This window comes from Dermacentor variabilis, unplaced genomic scaffold (genome assembly GCF_050947875.1).
Source record: "Dermacentor variabilis isolate Ectoservices unplaced genomic scaffold, ASM5094787v1 scaffold_12, whole genome shotgun sequence".
Lineage (NCBI taxonomy): Eukaryota > Metazoa > Arthropoda > Arachnida > Ixodida > Ixodidae > Dermacentor > Dermacentor variabilis.
The window spans coordinates 3,817,958-3,834,486 of record NW_027460280.1 but is presented as its reverse complement, the minus strand read 5'-3'; the positions used below and the strand labels follow the sequence as shown (position 1 = coordinate 3,834,486).

General features: G+C 43.6%; 1 protein-coding gene across 1 annotated transcript in view; it reads right to left on the bottom strand.

Annotated features, from left to right (window-relative positions):
- LOC142566336 (octopamine receptor beta-2R-like) overlaps positions 1-16,529 on the bottom strand; it is a 537,631-nt gene that overhangs the window by 462,044 nt on the left and 59,058 nt on the right. The window lies entirely within an intron of this gene.

Below are 16,529 nucleotides of genomic sequence, written 5' to 3'. Positions count from 1 at the left end.
TAGCGCAGACGTTAATCTCGTCGGTGCCACCACGCACAGTCGGCGTCACCCTTGTGTAGAGCGCGGGAACGGCGGCTCTTCAGAGAAAGGCTCAGGTTGCGCTCGAAAACGCTGGCTGTTCGATGAAGCACCACTCCAGGTCTACGTCCTGTGGTACTGGCGTTCAGTACAAAGTGCCACTTTCTTGTTCTGAAGTCTATATTGTCCAGAAGGGGCACCGCATCAACGTACGCCTGAAGCACTTCATTAAGGCGCACCCAGTCCTCATGCGTATGTCGCACTTGTGGCTGCGTGTCGCTTTTCGATAATAGCGCCACCGTTATGAGGCAGAGAGACCGGCATTCTAATAATACAGCTGAAGCTTTTCACATCCATACGCATCAGTACGTAAGTGAGCCCTCCTTCACTCGAACACAGGATGAATTATGGTTTTCAATCATGCTTAATCACACCTGATGTATGTATGTATGTATGTATGTATGTATGTATGCATGCATGCATGCATGCATGTATGCATGCATGCATGCATGCATGCATGCATGCATGTATGTATGTATGTATGTATGTATGTATGTATGTATGTATGTATGTATGTATGTATGTATGTATGTATGTATGTATGTATGTATGTATGTATGTATGTATGTATGTATGTATGTATGTATGTATGTATGTATGTATGTATGTATGTATGTATGTATGTATGTATGTATGTATGTATGTATGTATGTATGTATGTATGTATGTATGTATGTATGTATGTATGTATGTATGTATGTATGTATGTATGTATGTATGTATGTATGTATGTATGTATGTATGTATGTATGTATGTATGTATGTATGTATGTATGTATGTATGTATGTATGTATGTATGTATGCATGCATGCATGCATGCATGCATGAGGTTATTTAATGACAGCGCTGGCGATTGTTTCCTTTTTCGTGCTTTTCTAGTTCTTGCGCTGACAGATCGTGAGATTGAAAAGGAATGCGCATTTGTCAAAAGTCGTCATTGACATGAGCCCCTCTCAGCATTTGGCGTTCTCACATTTTGAGCATCATTTGGAGCGAGTCTGGCGCTGTGGCTCGGTGTTGCAAAAGTGGCAACATCATCCACGAACACTGTAACTAACAATTCACAATCACACACGAGCTAAAAGAACAATTAATTGCGTGCGTTGTGCGACCCGACCAGCGGCATTAACAGAAAATTCTACATTCCATGAGATTGACATCGTTATTTTTGTCCTTTCTTTGGAGCACATCATCATAGTCGCCTTAATTACTCAAGAATGCGTACGAAAACGCGCGATCTCCTTTTATTGAGCGTGAGTCATGGTGCCGCACGCGCCGACTGCAGGGGCGCCTTTACAAAGCTGCTGTGCCATCCGCGACGTAGTCTAACGAGTACACTTGCATGTTTTGAGTGCTTTATTCTTTTGCCCTGCTCAAGGAGCTGTGACCGAGTAATCACAACGACGGCACGTTCTGCACTAGGTGAAGCATTCTTCAAGAACTACGTCGCTTTTGCGATTAGGCTGCGTCCTCTCATAATTGTTTTGGCACTAGCCGTTCCTAGCAGTGAGTCTGAGGAGGACACCCGATCATGAGAGATTATTTTCGGCAACAGAAATCGGCAAATACGGCCGGGACCGACGTTCTTTCGGCCAGCGAGTTTCGTTCTCGGCCTGTTGAGTCACTGATTTCTTTTGCCAAATTATGAGTGTTAGAGATATTCGCAATATTACTGGCGTTGTGTATTGCGTTTTTAAGCATACATGACAAATTTGCTAGATCGAGTCGAGCAGAGTGTGATGTTTTGCCCAAATGCGTGGCACCTCCAGTAAAAACGTAGTTTCCACTGGACATTAAATATTTCTTGCATTTCATTTTCGTTTTACGCTAGAGAATTGAGATATCTGCAGTACGCCATGATGTGGAAACATAGTCTATATTGCAGAATATTTCTTGTTTACTTATGTAAAATTGTAAGAATTGTCTGTACAATTTGAGTACAGAATGCATTTCAGAAAATAAAGTAAGTATTGCGCCCCGAGTGCGGGTTTTTCAAATATATGCTTCCAACAAGCACGCCTTTTCCAACTTATATATATATATATATATATATATATATATATATATATATATATATATATATATATATATATATATATATATATATATCATCAGCCTGGTTTCGCCCACTGCAGGGCAAAGGCCTCTCCCATACTGCTCCAACTTCCCCGGTCCTGTACCAGTTCTGGCCATGTTTACCCTGCACAGTTCTTAATCTCATCATCTCATCCTCCCACATCACTTTCTGTCGCCCCCTGTTACGCTTCCCTTCCCTTGGAATCCAGTCCATAACCCTTAATTATCATCGGTTATCTTCCCTCCTCATTACATGTCCGGTCCATGCCCATTTCTTTTTCTTGATTTTTTCTTGATTTCAACTAAGATGTAATTAACTCGAGTTTGTTCCCTCACCCAATCTGCTCTTTTCTTATCCCTTAACATTACACCCATCATTCTTCTTTCCATGACTCGTTGCGTTGTCCTCAATTTCAGCACAACCCTTTTCGTAAGCCTCCAGGTTTCTGCTCCATACGTGAGTACTGGTAAGACACAGCTGGTTGTACACTTTTCTCTTGAGGGATAGTGGCAACCTGCTGTTCATGATTTAAGAATGCCTGCCAAACGCACCCCAGCCCATTCTTATTCTTCTGATTATTTCAGTCTCATGATCCGGATCCGCAGTCACGACCTGCCCTAAGTAGAGGTATTCCCTTAAAACTTCCAGTGCCTCGCTACCTATCGTAAACTGCTGTTCTAGACTGTTAAACATTACTTTAGTTTTCTGCACATTCATTTTTAAACCCACTCTCCTGCTTTGCCTCTCCAGGTCAGTCAGCATGCATTGAAATTGGTCCCCTGAGTTACTAAGCAAGGCAATATAATCAGCGAATCGCAAGTTACTAAGGTATTCGCCATTAACTATTATCCCCTATTCTTCCCAATCCAGGTCTCTCAATACCTCCTATAAACACGCTGAGAATAGCATTGGAAAGATCGTATCTCCCTGCCTGACGCCTTTCTTTATTTGGGATTTTGTTGCTTTCTTTATGGAGGACTACGGTGGCTGTGGAGCCGCTATAGATATCTTTCAGTATTTTTACATACGGCTCGTCTCCACCTGATTTATTAATTCCTCCATGACTGCTGAGGTTTCGACAGAATCAAACGCTTTCTCGTAATCAATGAAAGCTATATATAAGGGTTGGTTATATTCCGCACATTTTTCTGTCACCTGATTGATAGTGTGAAGATGGTCTATTGTTGAGTAGCCTTTACGGAATCCTGCCTGGTCCTTTGCTTGGCAGAAGTCTAAGGTGTTCCTGTTTCTATATGCGATTACCTTAGTAAATACTTTGTAGGCAACGAATAGTAAACTGATCGGTCTATAATTTTTCAAGTCTTTGGCATCACCTTTCTTATTGATTAGGATTACGTTAGCGTTCTTCCAAGATTCCGGTACACTCGAGGTCATGAGGCATTGCGTATATAGTGTGGCCAGTCTTTCTAGAACGATGTTCCCACCATCCTTCAACAAATCTGCTGTTACCTGATCCTCCCCAGCTGCCTTCCCCATTTGCATAGCTCCCAAGGCTTTCTTTACTTCTTCCGGCATTACTTGTGGGATTTCAAATTCCTCTAGACTATTCTCTCTTCCATTAACGTCGTGGGTGCCACTGGTACTGCATAAATCTCTACAGAACTCCTCAGCCACTTGAACTATCTCATCCATATTAGTAATGATATTGCCGGATTTGTCTCTTAACGCATACATCTGATTCTTGCCAATTCCTAGTTTCTTCTTAACTGCTTTTAGGCTTCCTCCATTCCTGAGAGCATGTTCAATTCTATCCATATTATACTGCCTTGTGTCGGCTGTATTACGCGTGTTGATTAACTTGGAATGTTCTGCCAGTTCTATTCTAGCTGCAGGGTTAGAGACGTACATACATTCGCGTTTCTTGATCAGATCGTTCGTCTGCTGCGATAGCTTGGATTATATATATATATATATATCCAGTCCGTAATTGTATAACAGCTGTGTCCTACCACTCAAGTACGGGGCAGAAACCTGGAGGCTTACGAAAAGGGTTCTACATAAATTGAGGACGACGCAACAAGATATGGAAAGAAGAATCATAGGTGTAACGTTAAGGGAGAAGAAATGAGTAGATTGGGTGAGGGAACAAACGCGAGTTAATGAAATCTTAGTTGATATCAAGAAAAAGAAATGGGGGGGCATAATAATAATAATATTTGGGGTTTTACGCGCCAAAACCACTTTCTGATCATGAGGCACGCCGTAGTAGAGGACTCCGCAAATTTTGACCACCTGGGGTTCTTTAACGTGCACCTAAATCTAAGCACACGGGCGTTTTCGCATTTCGCCCCCATCGAAATGCGGCCGCCGTGGCCGGGATTCGATCACGCGACCTCGTGCTCAGCAGCCCAACACCATAGCCACTGAGCAACCACGGCGGGTGGGGCATGGGCATTCATGACGAGGGAAAACCGATGGTCATTAAGGGTTACGGACTTGATTCCAAGGAAAGGGAAGCGTAGCAGAGGGCGGCCGAAAGTTAGGTGGGCGGATGAGATTAAGAAGTTTGCAGGGACAACATGGCCACAGCTAGTGCATGACCGGGGTAGTTGGAGAAGTATGGGAGAGGCATTTGCCCTGCAGTGGGCGAAACCAGGCTGATGATGATGATGTATATAGCCTGTTATTACAACTATAACCATACATTCAGGGAAATTAAGTAATGAAGCATTCAAGAAAGCGCCATTTTTTTGAATATCGCACGCAAACAGTTAACTGCTGCTCCCTGATTCACATGTGTGCTAATTATGGCCTAAGTGGCGTTACGAACTGTGACAGGAAGGTTGCCTGGGTACCTTAAGCGACTAAACGCCCCTACAATTAGCTTTTTCTTTACCATGAACTATCACCAGCAGTACGACTAGTAAGTGTTGGAGTGGTATTTTATTTGCCTTGTGGCAGCGATTTTTGACAAGCACGTAGTTATTGTGAAGATCACAGGTAGCACCACCGTCGCATGGATGAGACAGGTATCGCGATATTGTTGCGCCCTAAAATGAATGATTGGAGGCAGACAAGAAGTGCGAAGATGATAGGAGATCATCGAATTCGCACAACGCGCATCAGCACAACCACAGTGGCCAACTGCTACGTAGCAAGTTGAATTCCCTGCCTTTTGGCGGCTGACAAGTTTGTTCTTCCTTGTGGCATGTAGCACAGATATTTGAAGATTACAAATCACAATAACAGTACCTTTACAGCATAAAGTGGACATTTGCTGACCACATTCCAGCATAATGTGACGCGTTGTCCAATATCTGACCACAAGAAAGAGGAAATAAAAAAATGTTAGACGACCCTAATGTTTGACTTGGGTTACTCTTAGTGGCACTGGCACCTCGGCTTTGGTGTTTTGTAGGCTCATTTTAGGAGAACGTATCGCACGAACCGAACTCGCAGGCAACTGTTTTATATTAATAACCCGGTTCAGTATCATATCACCTTCTTGTGTGTGACGTCATTACTTCTGCTTTCCACATCCGGGTTCAAGGAATTTCTCAAAAGCTTTGATGTGCAGTAATCCGTGATTTCAAATTATTTCCAATTATTTCAGCTACCTCAGTAACTTAACTTGTATCTTATCATCATCATCATCATCATCATCATCATCATCATCATCATCATTTATTGGTCCTTAAAGACCCATGGAAGGGGCATTACATAAGAGGGGGAAACATTGAACACAACAACGTAGGTCACTGTCAAACATTGTCACAATCAGTGATCAGCAGGATATATACAACAAAAAAAGTAGAAGAACCCTTTAAATAAGCATTAACAAATATAAACATAGCAACGGTAAAGTAAACAGAGGCAAACAGAAGAAGGCAAAAATTTTTACATCATGTTTTCAAATAGGATGTCAGCAATTGCCGGAACTTATGTGGATCGCGTTCTATTACAATATGGTCTGGTAATCAATTCCATTCTTCAATTGCAAGAGGCAGGAATGACTTGTTAAATGCGTTAGAGGAGCCGTGCAGACGTAGAATGCTCATGGAGTTGAAAAGACGGCGTTATGTTCGGAGATGTGGAAGCAGGAGAGAGTCCCGAAGCGAAGGAAAACAAAAGTATAGCTTATGAAATAATGACAACCGGCAAAAATGACAAAATAATATGCTCTGATATCATATCTACAACAAAATCCATTAATTCTGTGCTGTACTATTTTTTATTTTTTTGCGATTTATTTTGAATTTCTTCCCCGGTGCAATCAGATATTTCTAATTCATTGTAAATATTGCAGTCACTTCAGTAAATCAACTTGTTACTAAACTTATCATACGTATAAGAAAACCCATGAATTCTGTACTGTGTTTTTCGTTCACCTCAGGAGGTGAACCGGAAGTGCTGCACAAGAAACAAGGGTGTCGCTCGATGTTCGGGCCAAAAAAAAGAAATAATAATAATAATATTTGGGGTTTTACGTGCCAAAACCACTTTCTGATTATGAGGCACGCCGTAGTGGAGGACTCCGGAAATTTTGACCACCTGGGGTTCTTTAACGTGCACCTAAATCTAAGCACACGGGTGTTTTCGCATTTCGCCCCCATCGAAATGCGGCCGCCGTGGCAAAAAAAAAAGCATACGTCATAAATGCGCTTAACATTGAAAGTTTCCGAGGCTGTAGGAAATTCAAGTGAAAGGATTTTGTATATTTCACAATACATATTTATTTAGTAAGAGCAGCACATGTTAACTGCAGAACATTGTGTACACCTTGTGTATTTGTTCAGTTCAGTTACTTTTCAGCAACTATATTGCATATAGTTTCTGAAACATATTACATATATACAACTGGGAAGAAGGCATAGAAAGCTTCTCCTGGAATTATGCGATTGAACAGAAAGGGTATTCACTTGCCTTTTCTTGTTTCATTGCGCACTTCGACAGAGAACAGGGCTGGTCACCGACGTATCTATAGAAGTAGTACAGATGGGTATATACAGGCAGATTCTTCAGGTAGTCCACCACTGGGAATGAATGTGTTGACTTGGCACTTGCAACAATAATTTGGCGAAAAAATAGGGGCAAGGACTTTCTACTTCGCAGAGGATTTTTGCGTCGGGTCGGTTTGGCAGCATCGCCTCCAGGTGCTGCACCCGTTAGCATTCCGGAAGGAGCTACGGGACGGCGATCGGCGAGATGGGGGCGATCGGGAGGAGCGGCGACGTGGTGAAGGAGAGCGGCCAGAGCGCGTAGGAAGAGAAGTGTTGCCAGAATTTACTGGCTGTGTTTGCGGGCGAACCGAGGAGTAGCATGAGGGCCGTGGGATGGGTAGTAGGACCAGGGTGTCGAATTCCACGAAGACCGGGAGTGACGTGAAATATGGCCGATACGGCCACAAGTGAAGCATATAGGCCTGTCGTCCGGAGTACGCCATTCTGCCAGGTGGCGATACTGCGTTGGGGCATTCAGGCTGCGGTTGCGTATGACGGTGCTGGACGGAGTGTAGTCGGGCCCATTAACTGAGCAGACGTTGGTCAAGCCAACATTGGCCAATTCTTGGCGCACGACCGACTGGATCAATGAGACGGTCGCCTGGCAATTGTCAGGGCCATGGGTTGGTGTCGTGACGGGGGATGCGGCTTCTATTTCACGTCGGATGATATGTAGGATATCATCAGAGCGATTTGGTCTGCGCGGACTGCGGAGGTCTTCGCAGGTGGACGTAGCAGCCGTATTGGGAAGGCGGGGAAATGGCTGGGCAATGTGGCGTCTCTTGGTTTCTTCAAACAGTCGGTATTCGGTAATAATGGCTTGCATAGTAAAAGAATTCTTGAACAGAAGGAGATGGAAGGCATTATCTGCTAGGCCCTTAATGACATGTGCAACCTATCAGGTTCAGACATCTTGGGATCCACTTTGCGGCACAGAGCGAGCACGTCCTGGATCTACGTGAGGTAGGATTCAGTGCACGTCTGGACATGCGAAGCGAGGTCTTTTAGAGCGGCGCGCGGACGTCCAACAAGTTTGGCAAACAAATCTTGGAGCTTCTGTTTATAAATGTCCCAGCTGGTAAGTTGTCCTCGTGGGTCTGAAACCAGACGCGTGCCGCGCCTACGAGGTAAAATATCAAATGAGCGAGCATGATAGTCTGGTCCCAGTGGTTTCTGGCGCTGACCCACTCATATAGTTGAAGCCAGTCTTCAACATCAGTGTCGTCGTTGCCAGAAAAGGTTCCTGGGTCGCGGGGTTGTGCTAGAATGACGGTAGGCGTGGGTGCCGAGGGGTCCAAAACATCCTCGCCTAGAGCTGGCATTGCAGATGCAGCGGAGGAGCGCCCACTGCGTAAATTCTTCTTGATCCTGCAACCCCTACCAAAAATGTTACGGGGTTAAAACAGTGAGACGTATATTTACAGGATATTTACAATAATTATAGCAGCTGACAACATGGTAGACAGCGCGCGAAGTCCAGAGCGTCGTCTTCTTCCGACCTATATTAAAACATCATCTTTGTCAGCGTGTCACAATGTCAATATCCATTTTAAGCGCAATAAACACAATGTTTGGGATATTAATCTGCAAATATTAAAAGGTTGCACAATCAAGTATAATATCTGCGCTACTACCCAGCATGGTTTCAGAATTGACAGATCATCTCTTACGTAGATTTGATTCTCACCCAGATATTTATTACAGCTCTCCACAACAATCGAATCTCAGGCGTAGTAATCTTAGACGCCAAAAAAGCACTTAGTTTCATCTCATTTATTATACCTCAAAGACCCCAGTTGGGGTATTACATGAGAGATGGGTTTTAATTACAGTGAAATTGTGATTCCAGTGCCGCCTTGAATTGATTTCGATTAGAGTGGTGCACGGCAATTGCTTCTAGATGGTCTTCACAAAAGGAGTGAAGACGAGTGGGCGCTGGGGGAAGGTACAGCGCTCTGGGAAGGTTTGTGCGGCCAGGCAAGACAGATAGGAACTTCGAAGGGAACATCATAAAGTTTGTGGTAAAGGCATAGTCTAGAGATGTGGCGTCGCAATTCAAGGTTGGTAAGGTAACAACGAGCCTTAAGCTCGGAAACACTGGAATGGTAAGATTAAACAGACTAAATAAAACGGGCTGCACGATAATGGATTGATTCGAGAATATTAGACATGTTAGATTGATGAGGGTCTATTAGTTTCACTGATGGGGAGCGAGTCTTAAGTGCCTACGAAGAAAGCCCAAAGCGTGATTCGCAGACTTAGCTATGTTTATTACGTGCGTTCACCACGAGAGATTACTTGGAAATGTTGCGCCAAGATATTTATACGATTCAGTGGATGATATATTGTGTTGGCTGGTAATGCGGCCTGCAGTGCAACGATATTATTGCAGTTTTCTTTACATTTAAGGACATTACCCATGTGTTACACCAGGACTCCATAAGGTAGAAGTCATTTTGAAGAGAATTAATATCTGCGCTATTTCCAATGGGGCGACATACGACGCAGCCATCTGCGAATAGACGAATGGTAGAAGAGATACTAGCTGGGTGGTCAATAATATAAATGAGAACAAGTAGGGGTCCAAGTACTGTACCTTATGGCACACCAGAGATTACGAGGGATCGGTTTGATGAGTGGGTGTTAGCATAGACAAATTGTTGTCGATTGGCGAGAAAACTGCGAATCCAATTGCATACAGGTGTGTTGATGCTTAGTCGACAAAGCTTTAGGAGTAGCCGTTGATGCGGAACATTGTCGAATGCTTTTTCCAAGTGTAAGACGAAAGCATCAACGGGTATGTTTAAGTCAAAGCTTGAACTAATATCGTTATAATATAAAGCGTAACTTAACATGGTTTGTCATGACATTCTTGTGCGTAATGTTCTCAGATAGGGCTTTAGAGGCAAATCTTCAGAGATAATTACACTCTAGCAGACGGCAACGTGTTGTAATACAAGATTTACCTTCTTCAGCACAAACAATGCTAGCAGAAGTATCACAGGACTATGTTGTTGGGCCTGTTCGGTTCAGCTTATATGCCAATGATTTCCCATCTATAATTCAATATTCTGAAGCTCTGACGTACGCTCATGATACAGCACTAACTTTAAAAGGCGACACTGGATGAACTAGAGGCTGCTATGAGTAAGATATGTTCAAAGATGCCTTAATAATAATCAAGCCATCGTTAAACACTGAACAAAGAAAGCAATGTCTCGCTCTAAGAAAAAAATAACAGACTATGAGATTTTCGGATTAAGTCTGGATAATAGCTATTAGGATCAAGAATTTTAAGTATCTAGGCGTTATTTCTGAATATAATGTAAATTGAGGTACTCGCCTTAACAATGTCTGCAACAAAGCGGCATATCGGTGCCATATTTTGTATTTATAACGTTCTCTAGGTTTAAAGGGCACAGTGCACCTCTTTTTAAATCTCTTCGGATATTGCCACTAAATACTGTACACATAAAGAAGGTCGACAAAGTCATTGCTCAAGTGTTATCTATACAGGAACTATTCCTATTAAGTATGTTTACACAGCTACGTACACGGAATACGATAGCCCACACTAATTATCACTTTAACCTGCCTGCTTGTAAAGATGTATATGCAGTTGGATGGATGGATGGAAAACTTTATTGGGTCCTGCAATGCTATGGGGTGACCCATAGGAAAGAGAGAGAATACTCGAATTTACAGGGGCCCTAATTTGGGATTTGTCACGCACGAGAGCAGAGGACGCTCTGCGCGTGTCTCACGCCTCTGGCGCGAAGAAGGGCGATGATCGGCGCCGAGCGCAAGGACTGCCACGACGAGTCCCTCCACGGTGTGCGCAGATGTCACCTCGGAGCCTGCAGACAACCGACGGCCACGACGGCATGTCGCTCATGGCGAGAAAGCGCTCGGTGTGAGCTCCGAAGACCTCTTTTTGATTTAGAGACGTCGCTCGCTACGCGCTGCTTTCGTTGAACCACTGCATTTGAGAGAACGTCTTCTCCGTGCACCCAAGATGGCCTCCATCCAATGTTCCATCGATGCGTTCAAAGAGTTCGATGATCCGCCGTAGTGGAAGCCTTCAGGTACCCCACGTCTGAAACAAGTGCCCTTAAAACCCAAGTCGAGCAGCTCCGTCGAAAACTGGAAGGACTCAAAAGGCGGTTTTTTGAAGGATACGATTCCGTTCCAGAAGATGACGCTTCAAAGCCACCTCCTGACACGCAGCTGCAGGCAGGTGAAAACTTCTTTTGCACGAGCGTAGGTTAGGGCGTGTTGGTATTCCATAACTGAGGTTTTTAGCGCACGAAAAGGGACGAAAGACAGTGGCGAAACGACGACACAGCGCTGTGTCCTCGTTTCGCCACTGTCTTTCGTCCCTTTTCGTGCGCTAAAAACCTCAGTTCTTTTGCAACCTACTCGTGCCCATAGTGGAACGCATCGAGCGTTTGGAGTCGAAATCACGTCAAGAGTCTGAAGCCAAATTATGTGCCAGTATAGATTCAAACATCGCACCAATGATTCATAACCGCAGTGCGGGAACTGAACATCGCCAGGCTAGCAACGAAATTATTCAGTATGCGTCTAACGGTTCTTCTGAAGACTCTCTCAACCGACTTTCACGTTTCGCAGCCAGTTCTTTGCCGCATGTTGGAAAGATAATCCAGCCTGCTTTTACCAAATTTATGTTTGGTTTAAGACCTTCTGAGTTGTGGAAGAAGTGTAAATATATCCTTCATTATCTCCAGGCCCCTAACGATATACTTCGTATGGATGCGCCATCACACATGCATGCAAATATCACTAAATGGGTTGATGTTAAGACAGCCTTCCACCGACGTTACAACTTGCGCTGCGAGGTGACTTCTAAGTAGCGGAAGTTCGGAGTTATACAACGAACTGAGAGTCCTGTACTGACTTCGCATACCACAAGTTGGACCTCACGGAACAGTGCAATTATCCCGCAAAGCAATCGGAAAACTGTCAAGTAATCAAGGGTACACTTTCACCTAAAGCCAAGAAACACTTGGCATTCAGGGGATTAGACGACATGTTTAACTCCTTTTTGTCCTTTGACCAGAGAAAGAAGCCAGAGGAAAACGTTGAAATTATGGTCGTGGAAGAACTCGAGACTGCGGCACCGCAGAGCGTCAAACGGTAATGTTTTCCCCTCGAAAGCCTAGGCTGCATCGTCAGCGCACGAAGAGCGTGCAATCGCAAACTTCCTCAGAAGATGACGTGCAGCAAAGAAGTATGCCTCAAGCAAAGGAGGCAAAGGCGAAGCCATGTCCGTCACGGCATCAAAATTATTTTGCTTCACGCGTTTCTCACATCACGCCGACTTGTTCCCGTGAATATTGCACCGCATCACGGGTGCCAAAGACCACCAAGCAGTGCACCGGCACAACGCTCTTCTACGACTGTTACTCACTTATCTTAGACCGATGGTTGCAGACGCATCAGAAAAAAAAATTCAGAGGCCTTCCATTATGTGAAGATGAAAGACGAGCGAAGCTGTTAGTATTGTTTTTTTATATTTTAAATTACTCAATTTAGTGGTTATGTTAAATTGGTTGAAAAGACACAACATATGACTTGGTTTAGTTTGGCCTTCTTTCTTTAATTCCACAAAAATGGTCACCATATTGATCATTGCTCTATGATAGCTACTGGTTGCAACTGCAATTGGTTGCACATCGGTTAAGACACATTTTTGTTAAATGTGAGATCAATGCACGATCTGTTGCGTTTAGCTGTTGGCACCATCCACTTCATTGCCACACTTTAAGCCGAAACGTTCCAACATGAACGATGAGATCTACCTTCTGTCGGGTCTACCGATGTCAACATTAATGTTACCAACGACGACGATGGTTGTGTTGTCGAGAGACACCCAACCGAACATGTCAGTCAGAAAGTCTTGGATCTCTCTCTATAAAGTGGGAGGGATGTATACCGCAGCAACTGCTGTGCCATCTTCTAGCTTAACGACACAAACGTCCGCGCAATCCGAGGCGGTGGCATCATTTACGACTGGCATATCGTACGGGGTGGCATTCATGCAGCGGGTCTTTGCATTGATGGCAACTTCACCCACTCGGGACGCCCTTGTTGCACGCCAACCTCGTGTGTCCATTCCTTTACGCCAGAACGTCGGTCCACGCTTCCGACAAGAGTGGAATGGTGTGTAGCCGGGGATCACGCACGACCCCAATGAAGTACTTGTAGAGCGACCTCACATTCATGCGATCAAGGCAGAAAGCTGGGCTAGTTGGTGTGACATCATTAATCAAATAACAAGCGAAGGAAGCACAGGGCCGTCGCTTCCTCCATCTGTGTCCCTGTTATTTGCGCAAGTCTCACATTCATGCCGGCCAGTTCAAACCTGTGTAGTTGGGTCACCATTTGAACACAGGCTTTCTGAACGGTCCGAACATGGTGTGAATCCAGTCGCCTGAATTCGTCGAGCAGGTCACGATCAACGTTTTCCTTGCCATAATGGTATGTAATGTCACACTTTTCGATGGCGAGGTGTAGGCTGTTGACGCCAGTGCACCTGGTCAAGGGGAACTACACAAGTTAATGATGGTGCTCCCGGTCGTATTCGTAAACCATTGAGGAGTACGTGGCATCCTGAGACTTGTGTACAGTGACTGCGCTAGCCTGTACCACCGGAAACTGCCTTTGGCGACACGCGAGTCCGTTCTTTCGATCTAGCGTGATGCTAAATGTACGCCTCTCGACCGGCAACCAATCCAACATGATCCTGACATCACGCATGCACGCGTCGCTGAGGGGCTTGGCTTTTAGTCTTGTGAGCCTCCCAGTCTGCCCATAAAACTTGAAGCACAGCCTACACTCCCATATGTATTGCCTTCCTTATAGTCTATTTCGTGAAGCACGCCGGCTGCACCGTTGACTAAGCCATCTTTACCGTCTACATTGGAGGTAAGCATATACGGCTTGCCTTTTGCAAGAATGATCGTACGAGGCAGATTGCGTGTCTCCGTATGCGTAAGACATCGTGAGGCTTGTAGCGCGTTAAAAAGACAAGGACGAAAGTGAGACGTGACACACACAGGCGCTAACTTGCAACAATCTTTATTTCGGGCAACGGACCCATACCTATATACAACTTTTTCGCGTAGATCATACATGCGCTGTTTGCAAAAAAACCTTTACACACTATTGCGCAGGTACGATAACTCTTTGCGGGAAAGGGCAATTGATGGTTTAGACACACAGTTATCGCCAAGCCTATCAATCATTTCTGCTTCTATAATTTCGAGAGTTATCCTACGAAAGCAGAAATGATTGATAGGCTTGGCGATAACTGTGTGTCTAAACACACACAGGAAGGAATCCAACTGGATCTCCTATAGGACAATAAAAAATTTTAAAAATGTTCACATGACAAATATGTTCACTTGAAAAAAAAACAAAGGAAAAAAATTTATAACTGGTTTACACACGATTTAAAAAAATATCTTTGCCTGGTTTCGGAAAGTAGGCAAAGAGGAACAGTTTTCCATGATGGCAATCAGAGCAGGATAAAGGTTTAAGAGATTAGGAATTTGCCAACTTATCAGCTGTGTCCCGTAATTCGTCCTACATTTAAACTTGATGAAGTTGGTTCTCCTAAACTCGTAATGGGATTCATGTTTGGTATACGTCAAAGAGAAGAGATTTGCATCAATATGCAAGCTCTGATAATCGCAGTTTACATAGGGATTCAATGTCCAGGATGCGATTCTGCGAAAAATGTACAGATGATTCACGTTGTGGTAGATTTTCACGAAAGCGCACACTTTTTTTCTGTAATCTATGGAGGCTTTCCATGTTACACCTTGTAGTGGTGCCCCAAACAAGCAGGCAGTAATGCAGTCGCGAATGAACAGTATTAAAATACAGTTGACGTCGTATATAACGAGGCAACAATAAGCGAAACTTATTAAGCGTACCAATATAATGTGCAATATTGCACTTAATATAGTTAAGATGGCAAGACCAACGAAGGTTTTCATGAAACTGAACACCTAACAATTTAATTTGTGTTACCTTTTTTAGCGGTCGCGACTCGAATGCCACATCATTATTAATATAAGCAGGTCTGTTAACAGGGGTAAAAACAATGTACTTAGTTTTGTCAACATTTAATGAGTTCATTTGTAACAATCCAGTCAGATAGATTCTTAAGACATAAGTTTACATGCGGAATCAAGGAACCTAAATTGTTACCAGAAAAAAATACACTTGTGTCGTCAGCGTAAAGGATAATAGAAGGCGTTTGTGGGATAGATAGATGTTTGTGGGTTGTGGATAGATGTCATTGATGTATAAAAGAAACAGTGTAGGTCCTAGGATTGACCCCTGAGGAACCCCAAATTTTATTAGCTCCGAATTAGACGCGGCATTATTAATAACAACATACTGGGAACGACCGGAAAGGTAGTTCTGCAATAATTTAAGTAAAGTGCCTCGTATTACATAATACTGTAGTCTGTTAAGAAGTATATTATGTTTAATAGAATCAAACGCTTTGCTGAAGTCTAGAAAAACACCTAATGTGTACAATTGATTTTCTATGTTGTTAATAAGTTTATCCTTAATACTGATCAAGGCAGATTCATTTGATTTCTTTCTCTGAAATCCGTACTGGCTGGGAGAAATCAACTGGTGCTTGTTAAGATAGGTAGTAATCCGTGTATTAATCACTTTTTCAACAATTTTCAACAAAGGTCGTTCAAGCAACCGTTCATCTTTGTCAGTAAATGTAAACATTGGTTTCACGAACATCAGAAGTGTAATTCCGAAACGTGAGCAGCTACATGGTTTTATCACAGACATCGACGCAGACCTAATTCTTCTCACCGAGACATGGCTGACTGACAACATCAAAGATTGTGAAATTTTCCCCTTAAATCAGAATTTCACGTTGTACCGTCATGACCGCAAGGAAAGGAGAGGAGGCGGCGTCCTTATAGCAGTGAACAACAACCTATCGTCCTCACTCATCTGCCATGATTCCAATTTAGAACTAACATGGGTATGTGTACATAATTCCTCGATTAAATCAGTATACGGCATTTGCTATAGACCACCAGACAGTCATCCGCTTTTTTGTGATCACCTTCGCAGTTCCCTTACAAACATAAAAGATAAATTCCCCGATGCGCCTATTTTTCTTTTCGGTGATTTTAACTACCCTCACATCAATTGGGCCCTCCTTTCAGTAACTAATCAGTCGCCATTGAATGAATCCAAACAATTCCTAGACTTGGCACTAGACTTCAACCTCCATCAAACAATAACCAACCCCACTAGAGGCGATAACACAATTGATCTTTTACTCACCAGCTGCCCTGATGACATATCAAGTGTGACAATACTGCCCGGAATTAGCGACCACAAC